This window comes from Bidens hawaiensis, unplaced genomic scaffold, assembly GCF_021521415.1.
Source record: "Bidens hawaiensis isolate Kalapana, Puna unplaced genomic scaffold, B.hawaiensis_p1.1 tig00078559_1, whole genome shotgun sequence".
Taxonomy (NCBI): Eukaryota; Viridiplantae; Streptophyta; class Magnoliopsida; order Asterales; family Asteraceae; genus Bidens; species Bidens hawaiensis.
Window position 1 is genome coordinate 26335 of NW_027503460.1, and position 11436 is coordinate 37770.

Below are 11436 nucleotides of genomic sequence, written 5' to 3' on the forward strand. Positions count from 1 at the left end.
CTAGGTTACATATAATTTTGGATTGTTTTTAATTTAGTTGTGCGATTTTCGCTAAATTGATGCATTATTAACAATAAAACATATGGTTATATCTACTTTTATGATAAAACAAAGCTTTTTTTGGACACCTGTCATTCACACAAACCTTCTAGGCTCTATCAGTTTTTCTCCTCAAGCTTTCCTTTAGATGGCTCATTCGAACTCCCTTTCTCCTTTGAAATGGGTGATCGCTCAATTATTTCGGATGACAACTGGTGGCGCCACCCCAAATCCACCACCGACAACCCAGAAAGTAAACTAGAGAGAACGAAACACAACTCATTTGTTATTATTGTACATGTTTTTTTTTAATTATATTTATTGTGACAGTAGAAAAAAATAGTTAATTAAATTTTATATTATTTTTATTATATACCACTAAATGTATTCTCAAATACCTACCTGTTACCTTATTCTTTACTTAGACTTTACTGTTAATTAATTGATTAATTAATCATTTAGAATCTATAACATAGAATTTACTCCACAAATATCTGTCATGTGCCATTGAAATTATTAATAGTAACTAATTACCAATTATATTAAATTACTAGATTTTATCCTCCATATTACGGGGTTGTTTTCATTTATGTTTATAATATAATATATATTTTTTATTTTAATTTTATTTATTGTAAGGGAGTTAATATATACTTAAGGTTTGATGATGGAAATGTTTCACAAATAAATAAGATATTATAACCTATTTAAAAGCTATTTGCTCTTGGTGAGACTCATGACCCTCGTATTTTTTTACAATAAAATTGTTTATTAATTGTAAATAACATTTTTTTAAAAAAACTGCATATTAATTTTTTGTATATCCCTATTTTATAAGATTTTCATATCAAATATTTGGTGAGATTAATTTTTAATATAATGAGATGTTATAGCCAGTTTAAGAATTATCTGGGTTTGGTGAAACCCATACCCGTGAATTCGGGTCAAATACATGAGAAACATCCATTTACAAATAAAACAATCTGGTGCTTTAGAAAATACAGAAAACAACCTGATATATTTAAGATACAAAATGGTAAATTTTACAAATAGTTTATTTCCTCTTTAGTGTATAACATATAATTTACTCCATAAATATCCATGTCCAGTGCAATTGGAAATACTGCTGGTAACTTACTAATTATACTAATTATAACAACCAATTATATTAAATAATAAAAAATGGTAAATTTTATAAATAATTTATTTCCTCTTTTGGATTAGACGCTCCAAACAACCGTTAGTCTGTTAGCTTTATAACAAACAATACCACCCTCACCTGGGCCCACCAAGGGTGTAATCGTAAACTTAATCAACTTCAAACTCTATGTAACAGTGCCACAGTGTCATTCGTCCAATATTTCACATGGACGAAAATACCCTTCACCACCTCGTATATAAAATACCCTCCATGATTTCAACAACCAACTTGTTCATTTTTCCAGCCATTAAAGATTTAAACTTCTGCTTGTGTTCATGTTGCTGGTGATGAATCTTTAATATTGTGGGATATTATTAGTGAAGGTGAATATATAGAAAATGGTGGGGTTAAAGAAGTTGTGGTGGTTTGAGAGTCAGAATAATATGATCACAAGAAACTCTTCATGGCTAAAGTCAACTCTTGAAGGTACACACTACACACCATTCTTGTGTTTAGAATTTAGATTCATTGTTTCTTCTTTAAATCTTATTTTTGTTAATTATGGTTATATAAGAAGCATGAAAACTTATGTTACAAATAATGTGCATGGGTCGGTTGGGTTCGGTTCCGTTCGGTTTTAGGCAAAAACCGATATGTTTTTTTTTTTGAGTTTTTGAAAACTATATGGTTTTGGTTTCAGATTTGACATCTGGGCTTGAAAGTTTTGGACCGATATGAAAACTGTATGGTTTCGGTTTTCGGTTTCAGATTTGACACGTCGGCTTGAAAGTTTTGGACCGATAAAATAGTTGGCAAAAATGTTTTTGGGCCTAAATTTTTTTGTTAGTTGATAATAAATTGATTTTAGACATATGGGATAATTAATAGACATTTGGGCTAAAATATTTTGGTTAAATTATATATTAAAGTATTATAAATTACTTAAAACTTAAAATGAAAGATATAAATCTATAAGTTTTTGTGTCTAGATTAATTGTTTTTTCATATGGGTCAGTTCGGTTCGGTTTTGGGCTAAAACCGAACCAAAAACCAAAATGTCGGTTTTTGCGATTTTCGAAAACAGTCCTGTTTTGGTATTTTTGGTTCTTTGTTTTTTCGGTTTTGCCATTTGGGCTTGAAAGTTTTGGGCTAACGAAATGTCGGTTTTTGAAAACCATTAGCTTTCGGTTTTTTCGGTTTATGGTTTGTCATATGAATTTTTGGGTACGTTGGCCAGAAATAACGAAATTTGGGCATAAATTTTTTTATTAGTTAACGTATTTGGGTTAAACTATATATTAAACTACTAAAAATTACCTAAACTTTAAAATAAAAAATATAAATCGAAAACTTCGATTCGGTTTTTTCGGTTTTTGTTACACACAAAACCGAACTGAAATTTTGGTTTTTACTAAACATTAAAACCAAAATGTCGTTTTTTTTCCCGGCTTGGTAATTTCGGTTTACAGACTTATAGTTACACACTTGCACCCAAACCCGAAAACGAACCGAAATCATTGTTTTTTATGGAACATTAAAAACAAACCGTCAGTTTTTGTTCCGGTTCGGTTATTTCTGCTTTATGCACATCCATAGTTAGAATGAATGACTAATGATATGAATGATGGTGCACAGAGCTAGATGAAAAGACAGAATCCACGCTGAACTTGATAGACCAAGAAGCAGATTCTTTTGCAAAACGCGCAGAAATGTACTACATCAAACGACCCGAGCTTATCAAACTAATCGAGGATTCATACCGAACCCAACGAGCACTAGCTCTACACTATGATAAAGCCACCAAGTTTGGCTTCGACTCAAGTACTCGCCTTTTGACCCAACACCAAACTTTCCATCCGACCGCTGATGAGGACAAATCGTATGACAGTTATTCTGACTCAGTTGACTTGTGTCATGATCATGATTCTAATGAATCAGAGACCGATGATCATCAAACCCGTGAAACGAAAAATGAAGAAGTTATGCATTTGATGGAAGAAGTTAATAGATTGAAAGAAGAAAACAAGATTCAAAAAATGATGTTGGTTGAAAAAGATGAAGAGAAAAGAGAAGTAATAAGACAGTTGAGTTTTTGTGTGGATTTAATCAAGCAAGAGAATTTAAACCTTAAAAAGATATGTGTTTCCAAAATGCAGCTCAAGGGTATTTTGGGAAAAGATGTTTTTTGAGTAGAGTAATGTTCATTTTGTTGATAGATCATATACCATATTACCACATTATACAATTTGAGATACATGAAATTTGAAAATAGTGTTTTGGTTGAAAGTGGTAGCATATGGGCTAGTTGAGTGGTTTGAGTAATGGGTTCGGGTCGAATAAAGTTTTGACTCGTTCGAATGTTTGTCACATACAGTATGAATTTTACATAGTGATGTAATTACTGGATTTGCTTATATGTTACATCTTTGTTAAATATTCTCAAAGCTATAAGATTACTGCACTTTATAATACAAAAATTATAAAGTGTAAACAGAAGTAATACAAAAATGTGTTTTTTTTTACCTTGGTTAGGATGTAGAATAAATAATCAACACCATTAAATTCATGTAAAATATATAACAAAAATTATAGAGTTATAAACAGAAGTAACTTATTGACTGCACTAAAAATAATGAGATTGTTAGTGTAAGTTAATTTCCATATTTTTTCCTGTCTATGTAACCCGCCACAACTTGAAAAGTGCAAGTCTCCATCTCTTGACAAGCACCACAACTCCCAAAATCCCAATAAACCCCGTCGTGAAACCACTCGATACAGCGTAAATCCATATCTTCTTGACATTATCGCCATCGTCATTGTACTCATCTTCCTCGATAGTAACCGAGACTTCAGTACGGCTGCAACTCTTGAGTAACGGACTGCCACAAAGCTCGTTATTACCGGCATATATCCAAGGTTCCACAAGTGTCTGGAGTTGGTTTCCAGTTGGTATCCGGCCCGATAAGTTGTTGTATGACAAGTTCAAGTGGCTAAGGAAAGTCAAAGACGACAGACTCTGCGGGATCATCCCTGAAAGATTGTTTGCAGAAAGATCAATGGACATTAACGAACTCAAGTTACCGATTTTATCAGGGATCCTGCCGGTGAGATGATTGTTCGACAAGTTAAGACCGAGCAATCCTGAAAGAGATGTCAAGCCCTCGGGTATTTCTCCCGCCAGATTATTATTCGATAGGTCCATGTTGACTACGTAGCTCATTATGGTTGTATACTCAAGCGGTACTCCTCTCATTATCTGGGTCAAACTCTGCTCAAACCCGCTGAAGAAATATAGGTTGGAGTCGCCTCCAGTCATCCCTCGTAACCTTTCGAAACATCGAGGGATCGACCCTGATAGATTGTTTACTCCAAAATCCATGATTTGAAGTTGTGAATTTTGACACAATTGTTCGGGAATTTGGCCGGTGAAGTTGTTGTTATGTAGCCTGAGGACAACGAGGGATTTGATCTTTTCTCCGATCCATTTCGGTATGCTTCCAAAGAATCCGTTTTCCCCTAAATCCAGAACGTCTAAACTTGTTAAACTCGATAGCGTTTCTGGAAGTTCGCCATGGAAAGTATTGTTGTTTAGATGTAACCATCTTATGGAAGAATCAAGTGATCCTAGAGAGCTCGGAATGATCCCCGAGAGCCGGTTGGAACTTAATATCATGACCATCATTTCACTGAAGTTTCCGAAACAATCTGGAAGATTCCCGGACAACATATTTCTAGAAAGATCGAGGATGACTAAATCGGTAATGTTACACAATGAGTCTGGAATCGACCCGTTGAAAAGGTTGTTCCTAAGAAGCAACAGTCTTGACACTCTTGCATAGTCCGCCAACCGTTCCATAGAAGGCCCTAATGGCTCCGTTGGATCGGCTGGTTTGGGTGTTTGGTGGTATGGAAGATTTGTCAGTGGCCCGTTGAGAAAGTTATGGGAGAGATCCAGTATTGGAATAACAGGTAGCTCATGAAGCCAATTAGGAAGCGGTTCGTAAATGCTAGTGTTTGAAAGGATCAGAATTGTCAAATTCTTTTGTGTTTGAATCCATGGAGGAAGTTCCGATTCAATTTTGCAAGATCCGAGCATGACGTTTCTTATTTGGAAAGGCGGTGTCCAATCTGGTGAAATCCCGAAGTTTAAAAAATAGTTTGAGGTTGCAGCCAAATGTATTAAGTTTGATGTGTTGGCAAAGTGTGCTTCAGTTACTACACCAGATAAAGAGTTGTTGGATATATCAAGAAACCGAAGTTTCGAAAGTTGTCCAATGGAATCCGGAACAGACCCGTGTAATAAGTTTGACGATAAATCAAGAAACTGAAGCTGTGACATGTTTCCTATGGATACTGGTATTGAAGACAATGAGTTGAAGTTCAAATACAAGATCTCTAGATTCAATAACCGTCCGATGGAAAACGGAATGCTCCCATTCAAAAGGTTTTGACTTAAATCTAGTCTTTGTAACATCACTAGACTCCCTAGTGACGAAGGAATCGAACCCGTTAATTGGTTTCCCGTTAGAACCAACTCCGTTAAACTCGTTAAGTTTCCTATAGATTCCGGAATAATTCCTGTCAACGAGTTATAATCAAGATACAATGCTCTCAAGGCTTTGAGCCTTTCTAGAGACGTTGGGATGTCGCCGGTTAACTTGTTGTCGTTTAAAACCAGTCTCTCGAGTCTATATCGGCTGCAATTAGATGGAGTGGCGAGTGTGAGCCGCCCTTCCATATAATTGTAAGAAAGATCTAGCTGTTTTAACTCACAGAGTCTCCACGCCCCGGATTCTTGGATACCCGCGAATCCATTGCTTGCAAGATTGAGTTCAACAACATTGTTCATGACGGGAATCGAATAATTGAGTTTGTTGGCTGAAAGATCAATGACTCGTAAAGAGGTCAAGTTTTGTAAAAATATTGGTAACTTTCCTTCAAACAAATTCCAACTAAGATCAAGTGTTCGTATACTCGAACGCGTAAGATTAGAATTAAGATGAGTTTTATCAAAATGATGATTCGAAAGCTCACAATTCGACAAGTGTAACTCTAGTAAAGAAGGAGTCTTATAAAACAGTACCTTATCGAAATCTTGCGCACCCGTAACATTCACTCGACTTAAATCAAGATACTCCAGCGACGTAAGACCCGAAACCCAAGTTGAAGAAACGTGGATCTACTCACTGGTAGCAGATCTACTTTCCTCGGGTTTTGATTGTACTATTTCACCGATGGTTCTTCTGGATCTGTGTTCTTCCACCTACAAAATGAACAACGCCGTTAACTTACCCCTCAGAAAGGGACAGAGGGGTCCTCTTTGGGGTAACCCTCCGGCGTGAGAATAAGTATATGGTGGAGAAGATAATAATATGTGAGAGTAAGGGAATCTCAAGAGTATTGCTTAATAGCTGAATACTCTCTGATTGTGTGACTGTGTGTTTGTATGTAACTGACTGTGAGTGAATGTAATTCAATATGATTGAATGTGATATCACTGCCTGTAACTGTCAATGATTGAGTATGAATCTCCTCATCAAAGTGGAGTTGATGCTGTATTTATAGTGCTAGGGTTTCCACTGGTTGGGCTCAACCTCGTTGGCCTCCTCCAATCGCACTGCGCCATGTGTCCTCTGGGACACCTGGCGCTTTCTCATTGGTTGTAATCACGTGGTAGCACATGTGTCATGCTGAGTTGTCGACCTTTCATTTGGCAGCTGTCAACATCAGCATATTCTTACTCCTTAAAAAGATGCCTTCTGGAAGGTTGTCTGACGTGCACAATCAAGGTTGCCCTAATCCTGATTTGGATAAGGACGAGGTCGATTATGTGCATGTGTGATATGCGCCAATCCTGAGGATGCGCGAGGTCTTCTTTTTATTCTCACGCGCAGATATTTCATGCGCAGATGTGATATGCACGAGCATGTGATATGCGCCGCGCGCTGATGCGCCGCGCGCATATGTGATGCGCGAGCATATGTGTGCCTGGGCAGATGTGATATGCACGAGCATGTGATATGCGCCGCGCGCTGATGCGCCGCGCGCATATGTGATGCGCGAGCATATGTGTGCCTGGGCATATGATGCCTGAGCATGTTTTGTATGCGCCATGCGCATAGGCTTTGGCTTTGTGCCTTCATAATGTCTTTATGTTGTGGGTTGACCCGCCTTGCTCGGTGTTGAGGCGGGTACATACCTCTTCAAGCCCCCCCAGTCTAATGTGTGTCTTATCTCGCACGAGCGCGGTAAGATAGATATTAGACTTACTGATGGGGTTTTGTCGTTTTGTTGGTTGTTTCCATCGTTGCGCGAAGTTCTATCCATTTGGTTGAAACGAAGGGTCCAAACACGTGGTTAGTTGGTGGTGATGTGCGCCGTAAACGTGTCAGACGTTTCGTGTGCTCGAGGTGCTACAGTTGCCTTTCATGTCCCTTCGCACAGCTGTCTTGAACACGTGTCGCGCTCGCATTGGTTTGCACCTGCGAGTGGGGGCGCGTCTCTGCTCCGTGGCAGGTCCGTTACGTTTTCATGTCACCTCAAACAGTGTCAAGGACACGTGCCGCGACCACGTTGGCTTACAGCTGCGAGTGGGGGCGCGTGAAATCCGATCAGTTGCCAAATTTCTCTCTCCTGGGCCTATAAAAGCAGGCCCTTAAGAAATTTTCTGTCTTCATCTTCATTGTAGCTAATTTTCGAATTTCTGCCTTTAATATTCTGATTTGAGTGTAATCATCGTTTCGAATCCTCGATTATCTGCTGCTGCAGTTGTATGTCTGATAGTTCAGACTCCTCTAACCCCTCCATCACCTCTATTGCCTCCCGAAGACGCCGTGTGAAATCTGTGGTGATGTCGACATTGAAGCAGAAAGGCAAGGGGAAGAGGGTTGTTGAGACCACATCGGAGGAAGTAGGGAAGACCAAGGCCCCGAAAAGGTGGAATGAAATCCCCTGCAAATTGAGGCAGGCCGATCTCGACAGCCTCATCTCGTCACAGGGTTTTCCCGCCCTGTTTGGCTGCATGTTGCCTGGGGCCGGGCAAACGGCGGCGGACCCGCCTGCCGGCTATATTTCACTGTACACCCATTTTTTCACCCACTGCAACCTTCGTCTTCCGATGACAAGGTTTGTAGGCGCGGTGTTACGTTTTTTCGGGATTCATATATCCCAAGTCCATCCGTTTGGACTTGTGCGCATAACTCATTTCGAGTTCATGTGCAAATCACAGCGCGAGGAGCCCACCCCTCGGCGCTTTCAATTTTTTTATAAGCCCAAGATCCAAGATTCTTGGATCTCCTTTATTCCTCGCAGTCAGAAGGTTAAGTGCAGCACCGTGTCATTCAAGAGCCTTCATGACTGGTCTGAGAGGTTCTTCTACATCAGGGCTGGTGTAATCCCCATCCGCATGACGATGCGCGCGATCGATTCTGCGCCCGCGGATGCGGATGTTATTAAGAACCCAATCGGCGCCTGGGTTAAGAAACTGACCGCCGAACCATCCCCCGCCAAGAAAATTCGCGAGGAGGCGCTGGTGGGGGTCGGCATGAGTAAGCTGTGGACCGACAGCGCGCTTGAGCCCGTTATCCAAGTCGACGGGTTGTGTAAGTTTATTTCATTGCTTTATTTATTTTTCTGCTTGAATATAATTCTTTTTGCTGATATCACTTGACTTGTTTTTGCGCAGTCACCAAGGATTATATCCACGCCGCGTATGATGATCAAGTGGAGGGTGGCTCCGTCGCGCTTGGCGCTGGGGAGGTGGGCTTCCCAGATCGCTTCGATGACATGTTCATCCCTGTCGATCTGGCATTTGACTTTGATAGCGACGCGCCTGGTAAGCCTTCGCACTTATGCTTATTCCTTTAGAATACCAAATTTTGCTAACATTTGTGTTGCATGTATTGTAGATGCGCTGGAGAACTACGAGCTGGAGCTCGCGGAAGAGGAGGAGGAAGAAGAGGAGGCGCCCCTATTAAAGCGCAAAGCTAAGGGGAAATCCGGCGCAGGGGGCAGTAAGAGACAGAAGAAAGACGACACCCCTGTCGCTCATCCCCATGCTCAAACGAAGGGACCTGAGGAAACCCAGGTGTTTACCACCAAGGTTTCTTTAGCTTCCCTGCCTGTGAAAGTGGGCAGACCTCCTGTCCACTTGAGGTATGGTGGCGTGACCTCCTCCCATCGCGCGGCTGAAGAGAGAAGCAGTGCCGCGCCTGCTAAAGGTATACTTTGCTTACCCATAATTGTGATTGAACTTTATTACATCTTTTCGCATTTGAATGTTTGCAGGACCGGCGACGGTAGCAGATCAGCCTCAGGCGCAACAAGGTGCTGAGGCTGCGCCGGGGGCTGCTTCGAAGTCCCCTGTTCTACCCTCAGAAAAGGGTAGAATGAACTTTATTGGCGATGTTCAACGCGCGAACAGAATTGCGCGAAGGTATGTTTTGCGCGATTGTCTTCTGAATTTTTTGTTTGATCAAATCATAAACCCTTTTTGTTGTTGATTTGTTCATAGGAGTTGTAGCTGGCGTACAAGCTGCTGGTGACACTCCTGGCGCCGTTGCCGGCGCCGCTGGTTCTGGTCCTGCTCCTGCTAGTGCTGAGTCTCCCCTTATTGGGATTACAAAGGAGCAGGAAGCCGTATTGCGCGCCGAACTGGCGGCGTCGAGACCTCCTTCGCCTCCTCCTACGCGCAGCCCTATCCGCGAGGCTGGTTTGGAGCCCTCCAGGTCGCAGGAGAAGAGGCCTATTGAAGAGGATGAGGAGGATGAGGGGGCTCAAGCTGAAGACTCCTTGGGAGACCGCGCCAGCCCTGCGATGCCACAAGACTTCGCAGCGCAGACTTCTGGTGGGGCTGGCGCTGACTTTTCTGCTTCATCCCCGCAGGTATGTTTTAATTTGTTGCTCCCGCTGCGCGTACCTCCATATAAGTATGTTTTATGACTTAGAACATTTCTTGTGTTTTGCAGGAAGGTGACCACGTTTACCGCCCGAGATGGAATATTAATGAAGACAGTTCCTTCCAATCCATGGGCGTATGCGAGGACTTCTGGGCTCATGCCGTGCCTCCTACTGAAAGGAGGTATCAGGAGAGCGCACCCGCGCTGACTTGCTCAACGATCACATTTTCGCTGGGTCAGCTTTCTTTGCTGCCTCCCAAGAGCTTCATCGCGATTATATTAAAGTACGCGATGCTCTTGTGGCAGCCCAGCAAGAGGCTAAGGTGGCTGCCTGGAACCTTTCTGATGCTCGCGCACGAGCTGAGAAACTCCAGGCGGAGCTCAGCGAAAACCGAGCAAGTGCCAACACCGCCTTTATTAAGCGCGGGCATGAGCTCCAGGCTGCGCGGGAGAAGCAGCAGGTGGCGGAGGCCGAAGTTGCCAAGTACGCGCGGAGAGTGCGTGTCTTGGAACAGCAGGCTGAGGCGTTTGACCAAGCTATCGTCCAGAGTATCACTGAGAAATCATTACTGGAGAGTGAGGTCGCGCGCCTGAAGAAGGAGTTGGCGGCCGCGCAGGCCGATAGAGATGAGGCCTTGGCGACGGCAGCGTCCAGCCAGGAAGCACTTGATGCTGCGCAGGCGGAGAAAGAAAAAATTTTGGCGGCAGCAGCGTCTGATAAAGAGGAGCTAAAAAAGACCAAGGAAACTGTTGAGTTATTAAACTCACAGGTTCCTGCCCTCGAGACGTCTGTTGCTGGCCTCGCGCAGGATCGCCAATGGCTGGTGTCACAGGGCATGACTCGTTGCGCTTTGGCGATGAAATATTCCGCCGAGTTTCAGGCCCTTGTGATGGACTGCAATGCTGCCGCTCGCTTGGTGGGTCGAGCTGAAGGGTTTACGGATGGGTATGAATATGGCATGTTGAAGAAGAACCCATCCGAGTACCCTTACAAGAGCGACGCGGCCTGCGCGGACATGGCCGCGGTGGGGGAGAAGTATATGAACACTCCCATCCCCATCCTTATGCAGGTACCTCGACCTTAATGAGTTTTTCTTGATTAATTTTCCAAGTGTTTTGTACTCAATACTTTTCTAATGATTTGCAGATAGCTGCGCTTGCTGACCAGCCCGACCTCGGCGCGCTAAAGAAGTTGCTCGATGAATGCGAGAGGGCTGGTGGCGATGATGGTGGCGCGGGGGATGTTGCCCCTGCCAGCGGCTCTGGCGCGGCGAAAGAATCTGCTCCTTACACCGTCGTGATAGAAGACTCCATTGAGGAGGAAGAACTTGACTATGGTCAGTTCGGAGATGAGGAGCG

At 42.4% G+C, this 11436-nt stretch overlaps 1 pseudogene across 1 annotated transcript; it reads left to right on the forward strand.

Annotated features, from left to right (window-relative positions):
- Positions 1-1578: 1578 nt before the first annotated feature.
- LOC143606956 (protein NETWORKED 3C pseudogene) lies at positions 1579-3369 on the forward strand (annotated as a pseudogene). Its single transcript, XR_013148847.1, has 2 exons — positions 1579-1666; positions 2816-3369. The product of XR_013148847.1 is annotated as a protein NETWORKED 3C pseudogene (transcript).
- The last annotated feature ends 8067 nt before the right edge of the window (positions 3370-11436 follow it).